The sequence below is a fragment of the Siniperca chuatsi genome, linkage group LG6 (genome assembly GCF_020085105.1).
Source record: "Siniperca chuatsi isolate FFG_IHB_CAS linkage group LG6, ASM2008510v1, whole genome shotgun sequence".
Classification (NCBI taxonomy): Eukaryota; Metazoa; Chordata; class Actinopteri; order Centrarchiformes; family Sinipercidae; genus Siniperca; species Siniperca chuatsi.
This window is the reverse complement of record NC_058047.1, coordinates 5,132,530-5,141,906: the sequence shown is the minus strand read 5'-3', so window position 1 is coordinate 5,141,906 and position 9,377 is coordinate 5,132,530. Positions and strand designations below refer to the sequence as shown.

The 9,377-nt window shown below is 40.1% G+C and overlaps 1 long non-coding RNA gene across 1 annotated transcript; it reads left to right on the top strand.

Moving 5' to 3' along the window:
- Nucleotides 1-236: 236 nt before the first annotated feature.
- LOC122877229 lies at nucleotides 237-3,182 on the top strand. Its single transcript, XR_006378209.1, has 3 exons — nucleotides 237-387; nucleotides 1,556-1,684; nucleotides 1,773-3,182. It is a non-coding gene; the product is annotated as an uncharacterized LOC122877229 (long non-coding RNA).
- Nucleotides 3,183-9,377: the final 6,195 nt, after the last annotated feature.

The window sequence follows — 9,377 nt, the reverse complement described above, 5'->3', positions numbered from 1 at the left end:
AAGATACATGAATCCCATTTCACAGATTCCCTAATGAAAAACATATTAATTAACAAAAACATTAGAACACATTGCACATGTTAATAGAGAGCCGAAGTGAAACCGGAACTTCCAGGTTCTGTTCCAGAAGTAAGCAAACACTCATTCAAAATCCCATTTACATTTGTAACAATGCTAATAATTAAAAATCCAGCTTTGTAACATAGCCTTTCTCAACAGTATGTCATGTGGCTCACTTCACATGTCTAGATAAGGATGGTAGTATTTTTGAAAAACAATATAATGTTATCTCAGACAGCAGGACAGAGAGGAGCGAACACTGTAAACGTTTTTAAACAGCAGTGATTACAGCGAAAAAATTGGAAAAATGACTAGAAGAGAGCGTTGGTGAGTTTTATGGATATGGGCGAAACCAAGTTACAGTGAAGTTGGTACCCACACTGCCGTACTTGTAAATTTTCATGGGAGCTGTTGTTTTTTGTATGCTCACAAAATAATCACTGCTTAACTTTATAAAAAATCATGAAGGTTTCAATTTCTAATTGCAACTGCTGTAGTGGAGATGATTTGTCTTGTAAACCCCAGGAACACGCTTCATTTTTCTTGACGTCACTTCAGCTTTCTATGGGTGCACCTTTAAAGATAATATATTTGTCTGGTTACCAGCTAATTTTTTTTGCTAGCTAAAGCCTTGCCTCAGGTTAGCTTCTGTCGCACAAAGTTAGTTTTACTGTATTGCTCAATGTAATTTCTCAGAGAGGGCTTCTTTCATTATTCTTTCTGAAAAGCTGGAACATGATTAGATGAAAGACCAATCTGCATTCAACAACTATGCTAGCTCCTGTGAGGCTAGTTGTGCTTCTTTGGCTAAGATAACGGAGTATGCTGTATTCTGCTAACAAAAGTAACAAGGTGCTCAGTAAAAGTAGCAATACCACACTGTAATAATACTCTCTAACAAATAAAAGTCATTCATAAATGTTAAGTAAACATATGGAAGTAAAATCAGAGTGTGTGCAGAGTGTTACTAATATATATTATATTATTTGATCATGAATGGTGATTCATTAATATTTAATTAGTATTTTACTGAAGCCAATGTAAGTATTTCATATAGGCTTCTAGTTATTATTAGTTTAATCATCATATCTGACAAGTCTAGCAAGGAAATTAAGCTGTTGAATAAATGCAGTGAAGTACATTTCCCTCTGAAATGTATTGGAGTAGAAGTATAAAGTGGCACAAAATAGAAATACTCAAGTAAAGTACCTCAGATTTGTACTTAAAAACGTAAATGTATTTGGATACATTGCAACATTGAGTTTTGAGTTTCTGATTGTGGGTCTTGGCTGCTGTAAGTCATGATGTGCAGTCCAAGAACAAGCCTGAGCTTTTCCTGTGCTGTATAATTCTTCCCTCCACTCTCCCTGCCATTTCCCTGTGGCTGCTCATATCAAATTCAAAACCCTGGTGCTAATGGAAGTGTAACCTTGTATTGTCCAGGTATCAGTCGAGCCTTCTACACCAACCCTCTTCCCTCTGTTATAACTGGCAGCTCTCTCTTCCCCACGGTAGCCTGGACATCACTCAATCCAGGCTCCAAACCTATTCTACCTGGCCCCCCAATGGTTGAGCGACCTTCCTATTCCAGGCAAGACTGCAAAGTCACTCCCTGCGTTCCATGGTATGTACAAAGTGAGGCTGCATTTGAGAAAACTAAAATTGCCTCCTCTGACAGCAAATGATAGAATGAAACAAAACTGTCTCCTCAGCAGTGATGACGGACTGCTCCACCCAAAGAAATGGGACTCACAGCATTGGATCTTTCCATAATCATGCTTATGTTATCCTTTATCATCAAGCATCACAGACCAGCTGCGTTGGTAATTATCTGTGTACTGTGTGCAGTTTACTGACATCACCTCACATCATTTATGTGTAATGAGGATGAACATTTCTTAACAGCTTCCTCCTTTTGCAATGCTAATTGCCTGGTGCGACTATAAGCTTTTATTCATTATTCAAATTCCTGAAATGCTCCAAACTACTCCTCAGTCTTGTACAGTTTTCTGAAGTTAAGATTGAGTAATAGGGATCAATGGCAGTTTTGATTTTTTTGTTCATTGTCAGGTGATGGGATCACCGCAAAAGTTCTTTAATTATATTCCCCACAGTAACAGTGTTTACATTCTTTCATTTACTTTGTGTCATAGAGCAGTGGTGGGCTACTGTCATCATTATGGAACTGGAGTTACATTCATGTAACTTTTTAGCCTTGTCTCACTACTAAATAAGAGGCTACTGTTACGTTTTACTGAATGGTTTGACTCAAGTGCAGGACTCAGACAAGGTGTGTTGGCTGAGCGGAGTGACTGGGTGAAGGATCTCTGGCGAGTGAGACGGGGAGGAGAGACGGGAGAGACGGGAGGAGTAGCCATGCCTCCAGACATAATGCACACACACAGAGAGACAGCCATGGGAGAGACAGGACACACAGGGCAGGGGAATAACATATGGAAACACTAAGGGAATGCAGACAAGCTGTCACAGCCGTAACAGCTACTGCCGTGGTCCGTGGTGGAGGTGCCATTGTTAGATGTGTGTTACCGAGAAAGGACAAGTTTATTGAGCCTTTTTTAAACTTTCTTAATTTTGTCTTCATTCTCAATCATCTCCACTGCATCAGAAACTTGTAGGAGAAAACACAAGCAGCCCAGGCTGACCAATCACAGTTCTTGCTGTCTCCACGCGGTGTCTCCATAGCAACCATAGCCCCGACGTGTTGTTGTTGTTGTTTTTTGAGGAGATGCATGACTAAGGTCGGCTATGTGCATAGTTTCTGAATCTACACTGTGACCTCTTAAAGCACAACTAAAAATCCACCATCACATGAAGTCAAGGCAATTGACTTGAACCTTCTTACTGCTGATGGTTTGATGTTGTAGATTTTGATCAATGTCCAACCATTCTCTGGCTAAAGCTTCACAAATGTAAGGATTTTCTTAGTGTTACTTCATTGCAAATTGAATGCTCTTGGGTTTTGGACAGGTAGTTGGACAAAAAAAAGAATTTGAAGGACAAACACTTTTTTGACATTTTATAGACTATATAGCGATTACTCAATTATTGAAAAGAATTCTAAACACAATAATCAGTAATGAAAATAAAAATGTATAAGCTACAGCCCTAATTTAGGAATATGAGCAGTCTCTCTTAATACGTTCATTTAAACTGTAGCTAAATCCATAAAAATGTAAAAAATAAAAAATGTTATCATAATGTTTCATCTTTGAACCAACACAGGGGTTATGATCTCCCCCCTCACATACAACCACTTTGCTGAATGAAGACCATGAGATGTGGCTGAAAGCTCAGAAAGTGGACCTTATGGACTTTGATTCATTTGTCGCATATTCTGTTCCCAAAAATCAAGAAAAAACTGGTTGTTATAAAAGCAAACCCTGAACAGAAAAAACACACTATACACCACTACTTCTTATAATATTAACTTGGTGTCCATATAAGCCCTGGATACACTGTGATCTATATCTGCCACATTTTGATCTGAAGAAATGACTTGAAGAAGTCCTGTTATCTTGATACCAGTGGGGAGAGCTGCAGTACTTAAAGACACAAGCACTTATTTCAAGGAAAGTCTCTAATTGGGTCAGAAAGCATTATAAAATGTTCAATTATCTCACTCCATTGGCAGATGTTTTTTCTTGTTTTAAATGAAAAATTACATTGCAAAACTAAATACAAACCCTGATTGTAGAGAAAGCACTGTTTTCTAGTGTGTATTTAAGTTTATACTTGTCACCATCCGAGACATGTGGAACAGCTTTGCATGCCAAGATTTGCAGGAATAAAAGATATTTGGGTAAACACACTCAACACTTCATTGGCTGAGTTTTGAGAGATTTTGATGTGCTGCAGAACAGCCTGTTCAACCTCCAAAGACTCTTTATTCAGTACATCCTTCACTGGCTATCCATCCACTCTAACATTTTATGAAGTGCAACTGCAGCTGCTGCTGCTACACCAAAGGCACAACTTTCAGAAGTGATGCAGGGATTCAAGGTTGGCTGGTTCCTGGTCTGGGCGATATTACCCTCTGAAGGGAGGGGCCATCAATCGCACTTGTCTAGAGGAACAAAACCCTGTGTCTGCAGCCGGGGAGTTTCTTGTTTTTATTTATTTAATTATATTTCCTCTCTTTTTTTCCCTTCTTTTCCCCAAAACTCCCAAGGGTTCTCCAAAGTTCAAGATTGCATCAAAAACCATCAAAAATAAAATAGAAAACATCTTCAGACAAAATGTGAAATAAAATCAGAACATTCCCTTTGAAGGAAGACTATGTGTGTGTGTGTTTGTGTGTGTGTGTGTTTGTTTTTGTCATGTTATTTTTTGGGGGGGAAACTGTGGGATGTTCATTCCTGTTCTTTCAATCCTCTGTTGGACACAAATTCTAAAAAAATGCATTATTTCAGTAGATGATGAATAAATGAACCACATGCATCAAAAAGAGAATTAATGTGATTTTAATCTCTGACTTATCTACCAACAACCTGTTTCACTCGGTTCATTTTCTCAATTAAGTTAATTGACCCAAAGATTTGGAAAGATTAAGTCGGGTCATGCTGCCAATTTTGCTGTTTCATTTCACTCACAGTTTTGTTTTCAGTCGTATCAGCTCCTGGTGTTACCTTGTGTTTGACTCGTATTTCTTAGACTCTTCTTCTTCCTCCTCTGACATCCCTCTGACCGCTCGATGACCACCTTCCTCCGGCGCTCCCTGCAATTACAAAACATGATTAATTTATTTGGAACCGGTTACATCCTGAGGCCTGATGAATATGATGCAGTCTGTCTCTGCCAGCCCCCTTTCTCTCTCATTGTACACTCATTCTCATTACCATGCACAGCAACCTTTCCTGCACAAGGTCAACTTTCGCATGTGATGTACAACAGTAACTACAGTTCACCATTCCCACTCAGGGGAGATAATAAAATCAACTGTTTGCAAAAGGGAGCACCATCATTCTTGGCTTATTTTAATTATCAAGTCTGTCTTCCTATAAATACACAAGATCAGTCATGGCTGGGAAAGTTGAAAGGGAAAGAAGCAGAGAAATCAAGGAGCTGAAAAGGACAGAAAGAGAAGTGGAGGGGGGTTAGGGTTGGGGGTTGCAGGAAGTGACAAAGCAAGCAGGAAAAAAGCATGTGGGAGGGGAGAGATAAGTAAAGGTGTGAAATCTGGAGGAAGACATGGAAAGGGGAGGAGAGCGAGTTGAGAAAGGGATGAAAGAGGCAGAAAGGATGATGAAAACACTGAATACTTTGAGAATCAAATTTCTCAGAAATAGCATCAGTTCTGCTGAGGAATAGATTAGTCTCTCATCATTTTCTCTCTAAACAACCTGGCCACACAGGATGTGTGTGATTATTAGCTCTGTACCTCTGGGAGAGAGATTCATAACCTCCAAGCTACTTTTTTAGTGTTCAACATCAACTCTACATACTGAAGGAAGTGCTGTAAGAGGGCAACACATTGTTTCATGATGACAGGCTCCTCCACTGCTGAGCTTCTTTTATTCAAGCCCTACTAACATTTTAGAGATATTTCAATAAATAGCCTTCAAAAATAGAAAAAAAAAAACACAGCTCACTCTGTATCAGCTGAGGTGCTGGAGCTATAGACTATAAAGCTAAAATAAGATTTTTGCATAGATTTGAGTGTGCGGATGCTTTTTTTCTTTGAATAAATAGACTTCACACAAAGAGTGTCTTTAACTGGAAAGAAACAAAACAAGCCTGACAGCGCTGTGTGTATTTTTTTCCCTTTGAATTTGGTCATTATTCTGCACAGAGCTGAGAGGAAGCCAAGTGTGGCAGGTGAGAGCATCTCGACTAGACAGCTGTCAAAGCCACTCTGAATGCAAGGGCAGAGCAGGAGAGCAGCATCACCGGCGGAGGCCTCACCACTCTGACTGGTGAGAAGCAGGTACAGCAAACACACAAACATGCACACACTGGAGGAGTCACACTAACACACACCCCTGCATGGGTGGTTTCATTGCTATGGCAACCGGTGATTGATCCCCTGAGTTATGCAGCGAGAGAGAGAATATTAATGAAGAAGCAGCATCGGCGGGTGGAAAGTTATGGCATAGTGGGTGAGAAAACAGCTCATATACACATAGGGGCTCACACTAATATGCCGAGGCAAGGATCAAAGAAAACAGCACGTAGAATGATTTGTGTTTGGCCATGTCTGCAAGGCGGCACTGTCACACTGCAGGCTCGCAAGCTCGATTTCAAACTGCTGCTTACTGCCGATTGTGTGGATGACTGTTAGTACTGTATGAACTGTTGGTTGTAACCATACCTGCCAACACTCGTTTTTCCCGGGTTCTCCCGTATTTCAAGGCCATCTCTTGGCGCCCTCCCGTTTTGCTGAAACTCCCGTAATTTGCATGGCCCTCAAATTTCTGAATAATCATCATACACGGATCCAAGTTTTGGATGTTTTTCTGACGTCACCCAAGTTGCCAGATAGTCTATGAAACACAATCCACACACTACATACAATTTCAACCTATCTGTCACTGCAATCTGGCAACCTCTGGTTGCTCTGGAGGATCGTTGTCAAGTCTGAAATGATTAAACTAGTGATGTCTACTGTTGGGCCCTCCTTGTCTCCACTGCAAAGACGGTCTCTCCGCGGCACCTTGCTAACACTACCAACAGCTCAGTGCAAGAGGCACAAACTGGACCTACAGTTAGCTCTGCTATTTATACTTGCCACGGAGCTGCTACTACAGTTAGGAGGGACAAGAGACCTCAGAGCCTTGCCTGTTACGTTACAGTCAGGGAATTCAGCTGAACTGAACTTTCAAATCCAAGCAGACCCATACAAGCTAATTTTGAGGTTTTACACGCAATGTGTGCATTGTTGGAAAATATCACCTGTATTAACATAATATGCTAACAAGAATCTACAGTATGTGAATTTGTCTACAGTGCCAAAAAGAATAATTTAGTGTGAGTTCCTCTTTAAGTTTGAAAGTCATGGGTGTTTACCAGGCAGGGAAGGTCTAAAGAAGAGATTCAGATGCTATCGAGATGCATTATAGGAGGCGTAGGATCCAATATTTTTGGGGCTTGACCCGTACTAAGGACTAAAAGTCAGGATGTCTTGCCCTCTGATACACCAATTTTGATTCTTTTTTTTTTCATCTGTGTCTTGCAAGTCCCTTCACTTTATGGAAGTTCAATACTAAATTGCTGGAGTGCATATTTAAATATGCGTAAAAATGCATTGGAGCTGTTTCATTCAAAAATACAGTGCAGCCTATTCACAATTGAATCTGGGCCCATTTCAAGAATAATTTTTAAAGAAAATAACATGCAGTTGAAGAAAACCAAGGTGGCACAAAATCAAAGGTGTACGCCTCTGGCCATAGATGGTTATTACAGTAATGAAGATTATTGCAGTAGCTTGAAGCATTAATCATTATTATTTTTCTTTCTATTTTATTAAGGTACAGTATATTGTAATATTGATTACTATGCCTAAAACAGTAATTGGATCGTGCTGTCCCATACACTGTAGATATATTTAGATATCACATCAATTTTTGTTCAAGAATTCACTATTCCTACTTATTTCCACCACATTTTTCAGCACAATTTATGGTTTTAAGTTTTAAAAGTAATGAAGTGTCTGCAACAGACTTTTTCCCCACTATCAATTAGCTAGAAAACTGTGAGAAACCGAAAACAGAGAACATACAAACTAACCAGTTAACCTAACCTGCGTGTCTTCAAACTGTGGGGGGAAACTGGAAACAGAGAGTATGCAAACTCCACACAGAGAGCCACTGTGCTGCCAGTCATTGTTTAAATCATATATACAATTAGTAGTAACTTGGAACTGATTCTTTTTCTGAAGGAAAAAGAACGAAAAAGAGCAGTGTTCCTGGTACCCCCTCCACCCACAGATGCTCTTGGCAGGTAAAACAGAAGTAATTTATGAAAGAAAAAAAGATAAAGGCACATTTTTTCATTTTAAGAATTTATTATTTTCCTATTGATAGGCTAATCAATTGATTGACTGATTGTGTCAGCAGTAGTCTTCAGTGTCAAATCATCATGGCAGTTTGTCTTGACATTATCGTGTCTTCCATGCAAATGCTGGCTCATCTAGAATCATTGCTTTTTTTTTCATTTATGCAGCACATTCTGTATATGCGTAGCCCTGCAACATGAGATGTGTGCCACCTGGGTAAAAAAAGAGTTGGTACACTTTCTGATGCAGTGTGAATACAGTCAACGAAATGGTGGGATAGAACATTAAGATCAGAGCCTGCAGATAAGAGAAGTATCAGCCATGAAGACGAAAGTGATAAGTGCTTTGTCATTCCTGTGAGCAGAATCATCTCAGAGATGCATCAGGGAATGGTTTATTATCAGAGAGGACAAATGCAAAATCTTTTGTAGAAAACTGTAGCTGAGGGGGGAAAAAATCTGTCAATCATCAGTCTATATAGGAAGAGACACTGCAGACCATTCATTCTGATCAAATGCTCGTAATCCTGTTGTAGAAAATCAGCCTGTTTCAACACTGCATGTAAAAATAACACAGGCGCAATTCTGTGGCAGCATGAAAGGATTCGCTGTCAGTCACACACTTGCTTTTCAAAAGGAATAAATAATATGCATAATAATGACAACACATCCAATACCTGATTTCTTACACAAGGAAGGAACACATTAATTATTAATGTGTTCCTTCCTTCCTCTGTAAGCAGTTATGGGTGGATACAATTGCTGTAGTAAATAGCATATTCTTTCTTTCTTTGAGGACAAAGAGGCTCAGCATGCTGAAACCTCGCTGTCTTTGACTTCAGGCCAACAGCACTGTAACCCCACAGCGGCAACCTGGAGACCCACTAGCCCGCAACTCATTTATTTTTTTCTGCTGATGCGCTTTCCCGCGAAGAAGATTATTGTGCTTCTGATAAAGTGTTTAAGTTGCCGCAAGGTCAACGTAATTCTGGCTCCAGATAAAGAAACACATAGAGACCTGGAGCTCTGCTTGGGGGCTCTGAAGCCAGCTGATAAAACTGCACTGGGGGAAGGATTCTTAAAAAAGATAAGAGAGAGAAGAAGAAGAAGAAGAAGAAGAAGAAGAAGAAGAAGGAGAAGAAGAAGAAGGAGAAGAAGAAGGGAGAGTTGGGGGAAGATGGATCGCCAGCTTCCACAGCCAACAGGACGTCATCTGTGATTGCTGCAGGCCACCCACACAGGAACAGCGGCAGCGACAGGCCGTTTACTTATCTACCTTGGCCTACTGAGCCACAGGGGTCGAGGAT